At 47.1% G+C, this 19,214-nt stretch overlaps 1 protein-coding gene across 3 annotated transcripts in view; it reads left to right on the top strand.

The window, feature by feature from the left end:
* LOC139756444 (two pore potassium channel protein sup-9-like) overlaps positions 1-19,214 on the top strand; it is a 91,146-nt gene that overhangs the window by 20,463 nt on the left and 51,469 nt on the right. The window lies entirely within an intron of this gene.

The following is a 19,214-nucleotide window of genomic DNA, read 5'->3' as shown; positions in this document are numbered from 1 at the left end:
ATAGAAAAATTACATGTTGAAAATAATTGTATGAACTACTGAAGTGCGATTTCACCTTTATACTATCATCACGGACAAGTGTGATCATCATAATATATATATATATATATATATATATATATATATATATATATATATATATATATATATATATATTACAATTAAGCGAGTAAGACGACATTTGCTTCAGGTGAGCTCAGGGAAGCGATTAAGGTATTAGGAGGAACTGATCTCGGGAGAGTATAATTGGCTGCACGGATCAGGAGAGGCGTTGCTGGTCGCAAGCTTCTGTAATTGAGGTGTGAGTAAGGTGGCCAGGCTCACCCCGGCCGGCCCCAGGCTGTCATATTCTTCCTCAATCATACGACCTTCTATCCTGTGACTGCCACTTCTGAGCTCTGTACTCAGTCAAGGTAGAGTGAATAAATGTAAAGATAAGGACATTAAATACGAGATAATCCAGATGTATAACTTAGGATTGTTTTAATGGTTAAGTTCGTCTCTAGTTTGGGGATACCAATCATGTTCAGGTAAAATAGTAAGCAAACATTACGTTACAATGTGGGAATGACAGGATCTGTTACAGCTGTAAAGAGGAACATTATATCATTTTGCTGTTGTGAGATTATGTTTTGACATTGACTCTCTCTCTCTCTCTCTCTCTCTCTCTCTCTCTCTCTCTCCATACACACAGTAACCCCCCCCCAACAAGAAGTGTGCTGGAGTGGAAGATATGGCTGGCTGCTGCCAGCCTGGGAACCTGAGGACAACAACACAAGCTGCAGGACAGACACAAGGAACCGTCTTCTCTCTCCACTATGGCTCCCACAACACCTTACTCTCCTTGTGTGTGTGGTGTGGGGGGGGGGGGGGCGTGTTTGTGTGTGCGTGTGTGTGTGTGTGTCTGTGTGCGTCCTTACTGCACATGAAGGATATATGTGTGGTGTGCCGAGAATCATTGTGGATCTTGTCCAAGGGCGGGAGACCGTCCGGCAAGTGCACGAGGGTAGACGTGTGAGGTGAGGGAGTGTGAGGGTAGACGTGTGAGGTGAGGGAGTGTGAGGGTAGACGTGTGAGGTGAGGTTGTGTGAGGGTAGACGTGTGAGGTGAGGGAGTGTGAGGGTAGACTTATGTGGTGAGGGAGCACGTCCGCTGTAAGAGCGGCTCTCGTCTCGTGTCCTGCTGGCCCACACAGACTAGGCAACACCAGCCTGAGCATCACGCTCTGCTGAGCACGTTGGAGTGGCTGCAGCAACCCTGCTACATATAACCCTCAACCATACGCTCCTCCCTGGCGAGTCATGCCTCCATTACTCTCGACACAGAAGCACAGTTAAGTTAAAGGCACCATACATCAGGAGGGAGGTGGGTCCTGGGGCCATCTCTCTACAGCTCTCACAGGAAGAGACCAAACCCACTACCTCCTCTCCCAGGGTGGGATCGAACCCACTACCTCCTCTCCCAGGGTGGGATCGAACCCACTACCTCCTCTCCCAGGGTGGGATCGAACCCACTACCTCCTCTCCCAGGGTGGGATCGAACCCACTACCTCCTCTCCCAGGGTGGGATCGAACCCACTACCTCCTCTCCCAGGGTGGGATCGAACCCACTACCACCTCTCCCAGGGTGGGATCGAACCCACTACCACCTCTCCCAGGGTGGGATCGAACCCACTACCTCCTCTCCCAGGGTGGGATCGAACCCACTACCTCCTCTCCCAGGGTGGGATCGAACCCACTACCACCTCTCCCAGGGTGGGATCGAACCCACTACCACCTCTCCCAGGGTGGGATCGAACCCACTACCTCCTCTCCCAGGGTGGGATCGAACCCACTACCACCTCTCCCAGGGTGGGATCGAACCCACTACCACCTCTCCCAGGGTGGGATCGAACCCACTACCTCCTCTCCCAGGGTGGGATCGAACCCACTACCACCTCTCCCAGGGTGGGATCGAACCCACTACCACCTCTCCCAGGGTGGGATCGAACCCACTACCTCTCATATTTTCACAATGACATCCTGACGAAGCGTCTGACCCTCAGATAACCACGGCGAGGTTGACGGAGATGAGAAGTTTGTGTCATGTTGAGAGCTGAGGGAATGAAGTACCGACGCGTAATATTGTGGCCGATTTATTGGGTTCAGACAGATGGTCGCCGGACTGGTGGGCCATGATAACACACACACACACACACACACACACACACACACAGTGGGAGGAACTTGGGAAAGGTGGAAAGCTTTCAGATCGATGTCTGTGGAGGCTCGAGACAGATTTGGAGTGAGAGGCAATGGAGAAGTGTGCATGATGTTTGTATGGAGACTTGTTGAGTGTGCTGACATGGAGGATTGTGACAGTAAAGATTGTGGAGGTTGATGACACATGGAAGTGGAGGAGGAAATGAGTTAGGAGAAGATGACACAGAGATCAGTGAAGGTGACGAGCTTAACTGTGGAGTGTGGCGGCGAGATGGAGACTGCGAAGACATGCCAGTATGTAAACTGAAGGACTGGGCTGTGGAGACATCACATTACTCTGAATCAACGAAGAATTGTGGAGACATGGAAGAACAGGACACACAGGACCGTGGGTAGGGAGTGGCGTGTGTGTACAGCTGTGACCAGTATGGTCACGTGAGGGATGATGGAGACACTGGAGACTGTAGTGACGTGAGGGATGGTGGAGACCCTGGAGACTGCAGTGACGTGAGGGATGGTGGAGACCCTGGAGACTGTAGTGACGTGAGGGATGGTGGAGACCCTGGAGACTGCAGTGACGTGAGGGATGGTGGAGACCCTGGAGACTGCAGTGACGTGAGGGATGGTGGAGACCCTGGAGACTGCAGTGACGTGAGGGATGGTGGAGACATGAATGAGTGTTGACATCAGACCTAATGAGATGAGAGAGACATATGTCGCATGATGAGATGAGAGAGACACATGTCGCATAATGAGACTCCTTTAGGCCACTTCATTGTAAACAGAAGCGAGACATGAAAGATGGTTCAGTACTTACGAGGACGAGATACGCCAGCTGGCTTTCCTGAGAACGTCTGGCAGATAACTGTTTATGAGACGCGAGATGAATGACCCTACCAGGCCATGTGGGCTGTGGCGAGATAGTGCACATCAAGGGAGACCAGCTGTCAGGTGATCTCGTGAGTTGTTGCAGGGAACACTGCCTCCTGACACTCATGTGAGTCATGCCTGAGCTATGACGGGGTACACATACCACATGGCTTATTCCACATGAGACACTGACACCATCAGATGGCATGACATGTACTCTGCGACATGTCTGTCATGCTACGTTTGCCACGAACACAACAACAAGGCGATATGTCACTTGGCATCGTCCAAATACCAAAATATAATTACCTGCGAATCTGTGTACGAAAAGGTACTTTACTGCCATCATTACCGTATAAATGATTTAGTAGATGACCATTTGCAGTAAGACTGTGCCAGACAGTAACTGTTGGCCCAAGCTGGACAGTAATTCACAGTCATTTTGTGAGTGTTTAGCGATATCTAACTGTTGACAACCACTTTAAACTGCTCGTCAAAAAACTTCAGTGGGGCGGGGCGGGGCGGGGAGGCGGGGCGGGGCGGGGCGGGGCGGGCAGTGTTGTTGACCATGTTGTTGTGGAGGCAACTGACGATGTTGTATTTTCATATAATTCCTCACAACACGTTGATTGCCTGGACAAGTTTGGTTTACTCACTACGTGTTCAGCTCCTCACCAGACGATTACTGACCTAACCAAGCAACTGTTTGTGCCGTCCATCTGGCCACAACTCTGTGTATACCATCCGGCTGGCCACAACTCTGATGTACCGTTCTTCTGGCCACAATTCTGTGTACCGTCCGTCTGGCCACAACTCTGATGTACCTTACTTCTGGCCACAACTCTGATGTACCGTCCGTCTGGCCACAACTCTGATGTACCATCCGTCTGGCCACAATTCTGTGTACCGTCCGTCTGGCAACACATAACCTACTCTGAAGACGACCATTCCTTCGTCAGATCTAAAACTGAAAATACTCTTAAAACTCTTAAGCATGACAGTACGATCCTGGAGCACAACCAGACGATCCTTGATCACTACAAATCGATCCTTAAGTACGACATTACAATCCTTAAGTACGACAGAGTAGTCTTTGGTGATGAAGGTCAGGCTCTTGACATGAAACTGAAAGGTCAGATCAGAAGTTGGGCCGTTTTACCTGCGGGTCAAACATACCATCATGGTCAAGGGCCGTACCCATAGGTCAGAGGGGTAAACATGAGACATCGTACTCTCATGGTGCAACAGTTGCCATAAACTGTGCTTCACCAACTTATCATCACTTGTCTGTTGGTCGCTGGTTCTCCAGCGTGCTGGCCAGCAGATGACTCTTATCACACCGTCATTCCCTCCCTTACCGTGGACTCGACTCCTCCACTCGAGGAGTGGATGCTGTGGGCACGTCCTCACATCCATAACCCAGATCTCTGGTCACATGCCACCGTGAGGGAGGGAAGGAGGGAGGCGCGTCATGTCTAGCTGCACGATCACTCTGCAGGACAATCCTTCGTTGCTTCTTGTATTCTCACACGACTCTCTCACGAACCCCAGATCTGGATGTAACCAGAACCTATTAAGCCTACGGTAATCAAACATTATCCACTCGACTAACTACCTGACAACCACGAGGAACAACCTCGTTCCCACAGACTCAGAGGTTGGGTCATGAGCGCCAACATGTCATTCTTTACGTCATCGCCATTGTTAATGTGGAGTCACTCAGGCAGCGGAGGTCAGCCAAATAGTGAACGGTTGATCTACATCGCAAGTGATGATATATGATGCAGCAGAGACGGAGCCTCATGACCTGACCTGGTGGTCAGCTGTGACCCACCTCCCAGGTCGACTCAGCTCCTCCTGACGCTCATGTTTCACGTCACTGAGTCAGTCACACCAGTGGAACACGAGTCGCTGGATCGATATAACTAAAGACAACAAGTTAGGAAGCTGGAGTCACCAGCTCAAGGCTCATCAACTCTTGAAGAAAAAGGAATCAAGTAAACGACTTCCTCCACACAGTACAGCAACAACCATACAGACAACTCACGAGGTGCTCGTTAAACCCACACAGCTAACTAACGAGACACTATAGTTGAACACATGGCTCGGTGGGGATGGGAGTATTGGTGATCAAGTGCAATCGATCAGTATGTTGACCCTCAGCATCCAGGACAGACAGTCTTACCAACACAGCAGGAGGGACGTGTCCTCCTGCCATCCACACTCTCACATAGTGTGGTCATACCTCCTCCTCCTCCTCCTCGTCCTACTGGACAAGTAGATTTCTCCAGCGTGATGAATGAGTGCGTGACGTACCCAAGGCTTTGTACTACTACGTCTGTACAAAAGTTGATTCAGTTTTCCAGTTGGTGTTAACAGTGTGTAGTTACCAGGCAGGTTATCAACGTTAAGTCTAATCCTAAACCTTATAAGCCAAGACCAAGTGTGTCCAGTACACTAGGCAGTTTCCAGGGGGCCAGGCAGTGTGTCCAGTACACTAGGCAGTGTCCAGGGGGCCAGGCAGTGTGTCCAGTACACTAGGCAGTGTCCAGGGGGGCCAGGTAGTGTGTCCAGTACACTAGGCAGTGTCCAGGGGGGCCAGACAGTGTGTCCAGTGCACGAGGCAGTGTCCAGGGGGCCAGGCAGTGTGTCCAGTACACTAGGCAGTGTCCAGGGGGCCAGGCAGTGTGTCCAGTACACTAGGCAGTGTCCAGGGGGCCAGGCAGTGTGTCCAGTACACTAGGCAGTGTCCAGGGGGCCAGGCAGTGTGTCCAGTACACTAGGCAGTGTCCAGGGGGCCAGGCAGTGTGTCCAGTACACTAGGCAGTGTCCAGGGGGGCCAGGCAGTGTGTCCAGTACACGAGGCAGTGTCCAGGGGGCCAGGCAGTGTGTCCAGTACACTAGGCAGTGTCCAGGGGGACAGGCAGTGTGCCCAGTACACTAGGCAGTGTCCAGGGGGGCCAGGCAGTGTGTCCAGTACACGAGGCAGTGTCCAGGGGGGCCAGGCAGTGTGTCCAGTACACGAGGCAGTGTCCAGGGGCCAGGCAGTGTGTCCAGGGGGCCAAGACCAAGTGGAAAAAGTTTTATGATTAAAAGCGATTCATTCCTCAGTAAGACCCTGAGGGTCTGCCACAGCAATGCCCTTCATCTCCCCTGCTCTCTCTCTCTCTCTCTCTCTCTCTCTCTCTCTCTCTCTCTCTCTCTCTCTCTCTCTCTCTCTCTCTCTTCTCTCCATCATCAGGACACACTACGACCATCTTACATCATTTTTGGCTGATAAACACACCAAGACATTCCCTCACATGGTCCACACCTCTCCTGTCTTCACCCTCAGTTCTCGTTCAATTTGACAACATGTGAGACGGGGGCACAAGTTCATGGAATAATGATGACGATGATGATGATGATGATGATGATGATGATGATGACGATGTGATGATGATGATGATGGCAATGATGATAATAATGATGATGATGACGATGTTGATCCCTGCAGGTGACTGTAGATATGATCTTACAACATGTTGTGAGCCACTGGTGACTGTTGATATGATCTCACAACATGTTGTGAGCCACTGGTGACTGTAGATATGATCTCACAAAATGTTGTGAGCCACTGGTGACTGTAGATATGATCTCACAACATGTTGTGAGCCACTGGTGACTGTAGATATGATCTCACAACATGTTGTGAGCCACTGGTGACTGTAGATATGATCTTACAACATGTTGTGAGCCACTGGTGACTGTTGATATGATCTCACAACATGTTGTGAGCCACTGGTGACTGTAGATATGATCTCACAAAATGTTGTGAGCCACTGGTGACTGTAGATATGATCTCACAACATGTTGTGAGCCACTGGTGACTGTAGATATGATCTCACAACATGTTGTGAGCCACTGGTGACTGTAGATATGATCTCACAACATGTTGTGAGCCACTGGTGACTGTAGATATGATCTTACAACATGTTGTGAGCCACTGGTGACTGTAGATATGATCTCACAACATGTTGTGAGCCACTGGTGACTATAGATATGATCTCACAACATGTTGTGAGCCACTGGTGACTGTAGATATGATCTTACAACATGTTGTGAGCCACTGGGAGTCGGGGACGCCCTTGCTTGAGCACTTGGAGTTACGTCGTGAGGACGTCATACTGTTGACGTCATTATCGAAGATCGAAGATGAGCTTATGTGATCATAACTCTTGATCCCTCGTGTGTGTGTGTGTGTGTGTGTGTGTGTGTGTGTACTCACGTATCTATACATACAGGGAGGGAGGTCTACACTCATGATATTAAAATCTATGCGATTTATCTTTAAAATTTTTGTTTGCACTTGTCACTGCACGTATTCTCCCATCACTTGTCACTGCGAGTATTCTCCCATCATTTGTCACTGCGAGTATTCTCCCATCACTTGTCACTGCGAGTATTCTCCCATCACTTGTCACTGCGAGTATTCTCCCATCACTTGCAATGCTTCATTTGTTTGTCCGTTTACCATAAAAGTATTATCCTATACCTTCCCCAGATATTGTCCTATACCTTCCCCAGATATTGTCCTATACCTTCCCCAGATATTGTCCTATACCTTCCCCAGATATTGTCCTATACCTTCCCCAGATATTGTCCTATACCTTCCCCAGATATTGTCCTATACCTTCCCCAGATATTGTCCTATACCTTCCCCAGATATTGTCCTATACCTTCCCCAGATATTGTCCTATACCTTCCCCAGATATTGTCCTAGACCTTCCCCAGATATTGTCCTATACCTTCCCCAGATATTGTCCTATACCTTCCCCAGATATTGTCCTAGACCTTCCCCAGATATTGTCCTAGACCTTCCCCAGATATTGTCCTATACCTTCCCCAGATATTGTCCTATACCTTCCCCAGATATTGTCCTAGACCTTCCCCAGATATTCTTATATCTTACCCAGATATTGCATTATGTCTTCCCTATATATGATCTTTTATCTTCCTCATATATGATCTTATATCTTCCCCATATATGATCTTATATCTTCCTCATATATGATTTTATATCTTCCTCATATATGATCTTATATCTTCCCCATATATGATCTTATATCTTCCTCATATATGATTTTATATCTTCCTCATATATGATCTTATATCTTCCCCATATATGATCTTATATCTTCCTCATATATGATTTTATATCTTCCTCATATATGATCTTATATCTTCCTCATATATGATCTTATATCTTCCTCATATATGATTTTATATCTTCCTCATATATGATCTTATATCTTCCCCATATATGATCTTATATCTTCCTCATATATGATTTTATATCTTCCTCATATATGATCTTATATCTTCCCCATATATGATCTTATATCTTCCTCATATATGATTTTATATCTTCCTCATATATGATCTTATATCTTCCCCATATGTGATCTTATATCTTCCTCATATATGATTTTATATCTTCCTCATATATGATCTTATATCTTCCTCATATATGATCTTATATCTTCCTCATATATGATTTTATATCTTCCTCATATATGATCTTATATCTTCCCCATATATGATCTTATATCTTCCTCATATATGATTTTATATCTTCCTCATATATGATCTTATATCTTCCCCATATATGATCTTATATCTTCCTCATATATGATTTTATAACTTCCTCATATATGATCTGATATCTTCCCCATATGTGATCTTATATCTTCCTCATATATGATCTTATATCTTCCTCATATATGATCTTATATCTTCCTCATATATGATTTTATATCTTCCTCATATATGATCTTATATCTGCCCCATATATGATCTTATATCTTCCTCATATATGATTTTATATCTTCCTCATATATGATTTTATATCTTCCCCATATATGATTTTATATTTTCCTCATATATGATCTTATATCTTCCTCATATATGATCTTATATCTTCCTCATATATGATTTTATATCTTCCTCATATATGATTTTATATCTTCCTCATATATGATTTTATATCTTCCTGATATATATTCTTACATTATCCTGTCATGTCCTCAGAATATCAACTTCACTAAGAATCTGCTTAATCTCAGTCATGTTTTCCCTTGACTTCTGCCTCCAGTGTTCTTACCTCCGACCTAAACCAGAAAATATCGTTCAGTACTGGTCGACCTAAACCAGAAAATATCGTTCAGTACTGGTCGACCAGTGGTGTGCCAGACTACCTGGTGATGGATGGTTCCTCTGGGTCCAACGCATCTGGCTACAATCTTGTCGAACACTTCGCTTAAATACCTGCAGGTGATCTGGCCACTGGTCATCATGCCCTTGTAACATACCTGCTGGTGAAGAGCTAACACATGATATCTTCCTACATAATGACACTCATCTTCGGTATGGCTGAAGTTCAGTCGCCAGGCGCCAGGCGCCTCCCAGACTCTGCATCCTGGCGGGGTTGGGTACTCACTAACTCGTCATCATCACAAACAAGTCAAGTTATTCACACACAAGAAGTGATCAACTGAGTCAGACGGAGGTCTCCCCGGGCACAGCACCTGTCTGCCAGGTGCTGAGGCTCCACAATGGTGGATGTGTTACTGCGTACGAGGAAGACCTGAGTCGAGTCCTCCTGCCACGCTGAAGAAGGTCGTGTGTGGAGGTGGCTGCGCTCCCTCCTCACTAGACAGTTATCAAGCCATCATGAGGCATCCATCATGAGGCATCCATCATGAGGCATCCATCATGAGGCATCCATCATGAGGCATCCTCACACATGATGATATCAAATGGTTTGCTGTATGACATATTGGCCATCTGTCTCGAGCAAGGTTATACATAAAGCCATTCAAGGTACTTCACACTAGTCTTCATCTGCTCAGGAATGCTAGATCCTTCTCTCATGATAATCATGTCTTCAGTGATGCTGTCGTGTGCAATGTTTTCGTCGTCCTGCGTCGTCGTCTGGTGATGTTATATTGGCCCGTCGAGGCAGCCTCTGCTGCTTGAGTTCCCTCACTTCCCGATGGTCATCAAACTTTTCCACAGTTTGTCTTTCATTTGTGTAGATGTTATCTTGTGCCACTACCTTGATGCTTGCCCCAGGAACGTTCACACACAGCCTGACTATCATGACCATGTCTTCTCACGGTCTATGATCCTGCCTGGTCTTCGTGAACCGTGTCATCTCCCGCTGTCTCAGGATTCCATCTATTGATTCCGGGTGTGCAGGCTTCCCAGAACCTCTCATGACCCTGTTCTAAGCTCAGGTTTTGACCCGTTTATGTTCCTCAGGAGAAGTGTTCACTTTGTTGTGGATTCTTATCTTACATAAACATTTGGTGTTCAAGTTCACAGTGATTCCCTGCCGTGCTTCCTTCCTGACCAAACACTCGAGCGCTGCCTCCCATTCTCCCCGAGTGATGGACGCTGGATGATGGTTGCTATCTGTGTGTGGTGAGTCTTGCTCACTGTGGGTCGCAGCGTCTGTCATCCACTTCTGTGATCAAGTCTCCCGTTATGACACAAATTTCCAGACTACACAGCAGGTCTAGCCGGTCGCCTCTTGCACCACATCAACTGTACCTTCCTTATCTTCTCTAACTCTTGGACGACTGGCCAAGATTCTTATAACAAGAAAGTACACTGGTGTGTGTGTGTGTGTGTGTGTGTGTGTGTGTTCGTGGCATGACACTATCTCCATCCGTCTCTTTTCTCTCTCTTAGTTCGTCTCTGTCTCTCACAGAGAACATTCCGGGAGAGGTAGCGCGGGTCACATATGAGACAGTCTGGCCACAGTACACATCAAGGAGCGCCTACCTACGACACGGCTCGCCTGCCTTCATGCGTCACTGAGTCTAAAAAGAATTTTAATTACGATTCTTGCTTTACCCGGAGAGACTCGAGGGGAGGGGGGGGGGGACTACACTCTTCGTGCAGGACATAAACCTCAATTTCTTACGGTTCTTGTCAACAGTTCTCAACAGAGACGCCAGCCGCTGACCCGTGGCCTGCAGGTCATACGACCCTCCCAATACATGCCGCTGGGATGTAAGTACGGTCGTGTACTGTAACGTCCGGATCAATGTGGTTATCACATTCTCTCTCTCTCTCTCTCTCTCTCTGACCGCAAGATATTTACTTCATCGATCATGCAATTTCAAGACTGCTGTGTTGTACCCATGATCACAACACAGTGACGATCGTAGCCACAATTGACCAAGAACACAACCATCTGCAGCCGAGCATCCGAACCCCAGGGTTACACAGCTGGTCCTTCACGAAGCCTATTATGGAAGAGACGTACGTACGTACGTACGTGTGTGTACGAAGATGACGCAGCACAAGTTATGGCAGGTGACTGAGGCAGGAAAGATCCTGCTGTTTGGCTGATTCTTAAAGTGATTACCAAGAAAGGATTTGATTTATTGAAACCAATGTGATGTAAGAAGCACCAACTGATCAGAACATTGTATACACGACTCTTGTATAGTCAGGTGGGAGGGCACCATTCTGGCCATCCTCACACTCACCCAGCGTGATGAATGAGTGCGTGACGTACCCAAGGCTTTGTACTACCACGTCTGTACAAAAGTTGATTCAGTTTTCCAGTTGGTGTTAACAGTGTGTAGTTACCAGGCAGGTTATCAACGTTAAGTCTAATCCTAAATCTTATAAGCCAAGACCAAGTGTGTCCAGTACACTAGGCAGTGTCCAGGGGGCCAGGCAGTGTGTCCAGTACACTAGGCAGTGTCCAGGGGGCCAGGCAGTGTGTCCAGTACACTAGGCAGTGTCCAGGGGGCCAGGCAGTGTGTCCAGTACACTAGGCAGTGTCCAGGGAGCCAGGCAGTGTGTCCAGTACACTAGGCAGTGTCCAGGGGGCCAGGCAGTGTGTCCAGTACACTAGGCAGTGTCCAGGGGGGCCAGGCAGTGTGTCCATTACACTAGGCAGTGTCCAGGGGGCCAGCCAGTGTGTCCAGTACACTAGGCAGTGTCCAGGGGGGCCAGGCAGTGTGTCCAGTACACTAGGCAGTGTCCAGGGACCCAGCCAATGTGTCCAGTACACTAGGCAGTGTCCAGGGACCCAGCCAATGTGTCCAGTACACTAGGCAGTGTCCAGGGGGCCAGGCAGTGTGTCCAGTACACTAGGCAGTGCCCAGGGGGCCAGGCAGTGTGTCCAGTACACTAGGCAGTGTCCAGGGACCCAGCCAATGTGTCCAGTACACTAGGCAGTGTCCAGGGGGCCAGGCAGTGTGTCCAGTACACTAGGCAGTGTCCAGGGGGCCAGGCAGTGTGTCCAGTACACTAGGCAGTGTCCAGGGGGCCAGGCAGTGTGTCCAGTACACTAGGCAGTGTCCAGGGACCCAGCCAATGTGTCCAGTACACTAGGCAGTGTCCAGGGGGCCAGGCAGTGTGTCCAGTACACTAGGCAGTGTCCAGGGGCCAGGCAATGTGTCCAGTACACTAGGCAGTGTCCAGGGGGCCAGGCAGTGTGTCCAGTACACTAGGCAGTGTCCAGGGGGCCAGGCAGTGTGTCCAGTTCATTAGGCAGTGTCCAGGGGGCCAGCAGTGTGTCCAGTTCACTAGGCAGTGTCCAGGGGGCCAGGCAGTGTGTCCAGTACACTAGGCAGTGTCCAGGGGGCCAGGCAGTGTGTCCAGTCACTAAGCAGTGTCCAGGGGGCCAGGCAGTGTGTCCAGTACACTAGGCAGTGCCAGGGAGCCAGGCAGTGTGTCCAGTACACTAGGCAGTGTCCTAGGGGCCAGGCATGTGTCCATAACACTAGGCAGTGTCCAGGGGCAGGCAGTGTGTCCAGTACACGAGGCAGTGTCCAGGGGGCCAGGCAGTGTGTCCAGTACACTAGGCAGTGTCCAGGGGGACAGGCAGTGTGCCCAGTACACTAGGCAGTGTCCAGGGGGGCCAGGCAGTGTGTCCAGTACACGAGGCAGTGTCCAGGGGGGCCAGCAGTGTGTCCAGTACACCGAGGCAGTGTCCAGGGGGCCAGGCAGTGGTCCAGGGGCCAAGACCAAGTGGAAAAGTTTTATGATTAAAAGCGATTCATTCCTCAGTAAGACCCTGAGGGTCCTGCCACAGCAATGCCCTTCATCTCCCCTGCTCTCTCTCTCTCCTCTCTTCCTCTCTCTCTCTCTCTCTCTCTCTCTCTCTCTCTCTCTCTCTCTCTCTCTCTCTCTCTTTCTCTCCATCATCAGGACACACTACGACCATCTTACATCATTTTTGGCTGATAAACACACCAAGACATTCCCTCACATGGTCCACACCTCTCCTGTCTTCACCCTCAGTTTCTCGTTCAATTTGACAACATGTGAGACGGGGGCACAAGTTCATGGAATAATGATGACGATGATGATGATGATGATGATGATGATGATGATGACGATGTGATGAGATGATGATGGCAATGATGATAATAATGATGATGATGACGATAGTTGATCCCTGCAGGTGACTGTAGATATGATCTTACAACATGTTGTGAGCCACTGGTGACTGTTGATATGATCTCACAACATGTTGTGAGCCACTGGTGACTGTAGATATGATCTCACAAAATGTTGTGAGCCACTGGTGACTGTAGATATGATCTCACAACATGTTGTGAGCCACTGGTGACTGTAGATATGATCTCACAACATGTTGTGAGCCACTGTGACTGTAGATATGATCTTACAACATGTTGTGAGCCACTGGTGACTGTTGATATGATCTCACAACATGTTGTGAGCCACTGGTGACTGTAGATATGATCTCACAAAATGTTGTGAGCCACTGGTGACTGTAGATATGATCTCACAACATGTTGTGAGCCACTGGTGACTGTAGATATGATCTCACAACATGTTGTGAGCCACTGGTGACTGTAGATATGATCTCACAACATGTTGTGAGCCACTGGTGACTGTAGATATGATCTTACAACATGTTGTGAGCCACTGGTGACTGTAGATATGATCTCACAACATGTTGTGAGCCACTGGTGACTATAGATATGATCTCACAACATGTTGTGAGCCACTGGTGACTGTAGATATGATCTTACAACATGTTGTGAGCCACTGGGAGTCGGGGACGCCCTTGCTTGAGCACTTGGAGTTACGTCGTGAGGACGTCATACTGTTGACGTCATTATCGAAGATCGAAGATGAGCTTATGTGATCATAACTCTTGATCCCTCGTGTGTGTGTGTGTGTGTGTGTGTGTGTGTGTGTACTCACGTATCTATACATACAGGGAGGGAGGTCTACACTCATGATATTAAAATCTATGCGATTTATCTTTAAAATTTTTGTTTGCACTTGTCACTGCACGTATTCTCCCATCATTTGTCACTGCACGTATTCTCCCATCATTTGTCACTGCGAGTATTCTCCCATCACTTGTCACTGCGAGTATTCTCCCATCACTTGTCACTGCGAGTATTCTCCCATCACTTGCAATGCTTCATTTGTTTGTCCGTTTACCATAAAAGTATTATCCTATACCTTCCCCAGATATTGTCCTATACCTTCCCCAGATATTGTCCTATACCTTCCCCAGATATTGTCCTATACCTTCCCCAGATATTGTCCTATACCTTCCCCAGATATTGTCCTATACCTTCCCCAGATATTGTCCTATACCTTCCCCAGATATTGTCCTATACCTTCCCCAGATATTGTCCTATACCTTCCCCAGATATTGTCCTAGACCTTCCCCAGATATTGTCCTAGACCTTCCCCAGATATTGTCCTATACCTTCCCCAGATATTGTCCTATACCTTCCCCAGATATTGTCCTAGACCTTCCCCAGATATTGTCCTAGACCTTCCCCAGATATTGTCCTATACCTTCCCCAGATATTGTCCTATACCTTCCCCAGATATTGTCCTAGACCTTCCCCAGATATTCTTATATCTTACCCAGATATTGCATTATGTCTTCCCTATATATGATCTTTTATCTTCCTCATATATGATCTTATATCTTCCACATATATGATCTTATATCTTCTTCATATATGATTTTATATCTTCCTCATATATGATCTTATATCTTCCCCATATATGATCTTATATCTTCCTCATATATGATTTTATATCTTCCTCATATATGATCTTATATCTTCCCCATATATGATCTTATATCTTCCTCATATATGATTTTATATCTTCCTCATATATGATCTTATATCTTCCTCATATATGATCTTATATCTTCCTCATATATGATTTTATATCTTCCTCATATATGATCTTATATCTTCCCCATATATGATCTTATATCTTCCTCATATATGATTTTATATCTTCCTCATATATGATCTTATATCTTCCCCATATATGATCTTATATCTTCCTCATATATGATTTTATATCTTCCTCATATATGATCTTATATCTTCCCCATATGTGATCTTATATCTTCCTCATATATGATTTTATATCTTCCTCATATATGATCTTATATCTTCCTCATATATGATCTTATATCTTCCTCATATATGATTTTATATCTTCCTCATATATGATCTTATATCTTCCCCATATATGATCTTATATCTTCCTCATATATGATTTTATATCTTCCTCATATATGATCTTATATCTTCCCCATATATGATCTTATATCTTCCTCATATATGATTTTATAACTTCCTCATATATGATCTGATATCTTCCCCATATGTGATCTTATATCTTCCTCATATATGATCTTATATCTTCCTCATATATGATCTTATATCTTCCTCATATATGATTTTATATCTTCCTCATATATGATCTTATATCTGCCCCATATATGATCTTATATCTTCCTCATATATGATTTTATATCTTCCTCATATATGATTTTATATCTTCCCCATATATGATTTTATATTTTCCTCATATATGATCTTATATCTTCCTCATATATGATCTTATATCTTCCTCATATATGATTTTATATCTTCCTCATATATGATTTTATATCTTCCTCATATATGATTTTATATCTTCCTGATATATATTCTTACATTATCCTGTCATGTCCTCAGAATATCAACTTCACTAAGAATCTGCTTAATCTCAGTCATGTTTTCCCTTGACTTCTGCCTCCAGTGTTCTTACCTCCGACCTAAACCAGAAAATATCGTTCAGTACTGGTCGACCAGTGGTGTGCCAGACTACCTGGTGATGGATGGTTCCTCTGGGTCCAACGCATCTGGCTACAATCTTGTCGAACACTTCGCTTAAATACCTGCAGGTGATCTGGCCACTGGTCATCATGCCCTTGTAACATACCTGCTGGTGAAGAGCTAACACATGATATCTTCCTACATAATGACACTCATCTTCGGTATGGCTGAAGTTCAGTCGCCAGGCGCCAGGCGCCTCCCAGACTCTGCATCCTGGCGGGGTTGGGTACTCACTAACTCGTCATCATCACAAACAAGTCAAGTTATTCACACACAAGAAGTGATCAACTGAGTCAGACGGAGGTCTCCCCGGGCACAGCACCTGTCTGCCAGGTGCTGAGGCTCCACAATGGTGGATGTGTTACTGCGTACGAGGAAGACCTGAGTCGAGTCCTCCTGCCACGCTGAAGAAGGTCGTGTGTGGAGGTGGCTGCGCTCCCTCCTCACTAGACAGTTATCAAGCCATCATGAGGCATCCATCATGAGGCATCCATCATGAGGCATCCATCATGAGGCATCCATCATGAGGCATCCTCACACATGATGATATCAAATGGTTTGCTGTATGACATATTGGCCATCTGTCTCGAGCAAGGTTATACATAAAGCCATTCAAGGTACTTCACACTAGTCTTCATCTGCTCAGGAATGCTAGATCCTTCTCTCATGATAATCATGTCTTCAGTGATGCTGTCGTGTGCAATGTTTTCGTCGTCCTGCGTCGTCGTCTGGTGATGTTATATTGGCCCGTCGAGGCAGCCTCTGCTGCTTGAGTTCCCTCACTTCCCGATGGTCATCAAACTTTTCCACAGTTTGTCTTTCATTTGTGTAGATGTTATCTTGTGCCACTACCTTGATGCTTGCCCCAGGAACGTTCACACACAGCCTGACTATCATGACCATGTCTTCCCACGGTCTATGATCCTGCCTAGTCTTCGTGAACCGTGTCATCTCCCGCTGTCTCAGTTCCATCTATTGATTCCGGGTGTGCAGGCTTCCCAGAACCTCTCATGACCCTGTTCTAAGCTCAGGTTTTGACCCGTTTATGTTCCTCAGGAGAAGTGTTCACTCTGTTGTGGATTCTTATCTTACATAAACATTTGGTGTTCAAGTTCACAGTGATTCCCTGCCGTGCTTCCTTCCTGACCAAACACTCGAGCGCTGCCTCCCATTCTCCCCGAGTAATGGACGCTGGATGATGGTTGCTATCTGTGTGTGGTGAGTCTTGCTCACTGTGGGTCGCAGCGTCTGTCATCCACTTCTGTGATCAAGTCTCCCGTCATGACACTAATTTCCAGACTACACAGCAGGTCTAGCCGGTCGCCTCTTGCACCACATCAACTGTACCTTCCTTATCTTCTCTAACTCTTGGACGACTGGCCAAGATTCTTATAACAAGAAAGTACACTGGTGTGTGTGTGTGTGTGTGTGTGTGTGTGTGTGTTCGTGGCATGACACTATCTCCATCCGTCTCTTTTCTCTCTCTTAGTTCGTCTCTGTCTCTCACAGAGAACATTCCGGGAGAGGTAGCGCGGATCACATATGAGACAGTCTGGCCACAGTACACATCAAGGAGCGCCTACCTACGACACGGCTCGCCTGCCTTCATGCGTCACTGAGTCTAAAAAGAATTTTAATTACGATTCTTGCTTTACCCGGAGAGACTCGAGGGGAGAGGGGGGGGGGGACTACACTCTTCGTGCAGGACATAAACCTCAATTTCTTACGGTTCTTGTCAACAGTTCTCAACAGAGACGCCAGCCGCTGACCCGTGGCCTGCAGGTCATACGACCCTCCCAATACATGCCGCTGGGATGTAAGTACGGTCGTGTACTGTAACGTCCTGATCAATGTGGTTATCACATTCTCTCTCTCTCTCTCTCTCTCTCTCTCTCTCTCTCTCTCTCTCTCTCTCTCTCTGACCGCAAGATATTTACTTCATCGATCATGCAATTTCAAGACTGCTGTGTTGTACCCATGATCACAACACAGTGACGATCGTAGCCACAGTTGACCAAGAACACAACCATCTGCAGCCGAGCATCCGAACCCCAGGGTTACACAGCTGGTCCTTCACGAAGCCTTTATGGAAGAGACGTACGTACGTACGTACGTGTGTGTGTACGAAGATGACGCAGCACAAGTTATGGCAGGTGACTGAGGCAGGAAAGATCCTGCTGTTTGGCTGATTCTTAAAGTGATTACCAAGAAAGGATTTGATTTATTGAAACCAATGTGATGTAAGAAGCACCAACTGATCAGAACATTGTATACACGACTCTTGTATAGTCAGGTGGGAGGGCACCATTCTGGCCATCCTCACACTCACCCAGCGTGATGAATGAGTGCGTGACGTACCCAAGGCTTTGTACTACCACGTCTGTACAAAAGTTGATTCAGTTTTCCAGTTGGTGTTAACAGTGTGTAGTTACCAGGCAGGTTATCAACGTTAAGTCTAATCCTAAATCTTATAAGCCAAGACCAAGTGTGTCCAGTACACTAGGCAGTGTCCAGGGGGCCAGGCAGTGTGTCCAGTACACTAGGCAGTGTCCAGGGGGCCAGGCAGTGTGTCCAGTACACTAGGCAGTGTCCAGGGGGCCAGGCAGTGTGTCCAGTACACTAGGCAGTGTCCAGGGAGCCAGGCAGTGTGTCCAGTACACTAGGCAGTGTCCAGGGGGCCAGGCAGTGTGTCCAGTACACTAGGCAGTGTCCAGGGGGCCAGGCAGTGTGTCCATTACACTAGGCAGTGTCCAGGGGGCCAGCCAGTGTGTCCAGTACACTAGGCAGTGTCCAGGGGGGCCAGGCAGTGTGTCCAGTACACTAGGCAGTGTCCAGGGACCCAGCCAATGTGTCCAGTACACTAGGCAGTGTCCAGGGACCCAGCCAATGTGTCCAGTACACTAGGCAGTGTCCAGGGGGCCAGGCAGTGTGTCCAGTACACTAGGCAGTGCCCAGGGGG

This window comes from Panulirus ornatus, chromosome 21 (genome assembly GCF_036320965.1).
Source record: "Panulirus ornatus isolate Po-2019 chromosome 21, ASM3632096v1, whole genome shotgun sequence".
In the NCBI taxonomy this organism is placed as follows: domain Eukaryota; kingdom Metazoa; phylum Arthropoda; class Malacostraca; order Decapoda; family Palinuridae; genus Panulirus; species Panulirus ornatus.
Note: the sequence above shows the minus strand (reverse complement) of the source record. Positions and strands in the feature narration are given on the sequence as shown.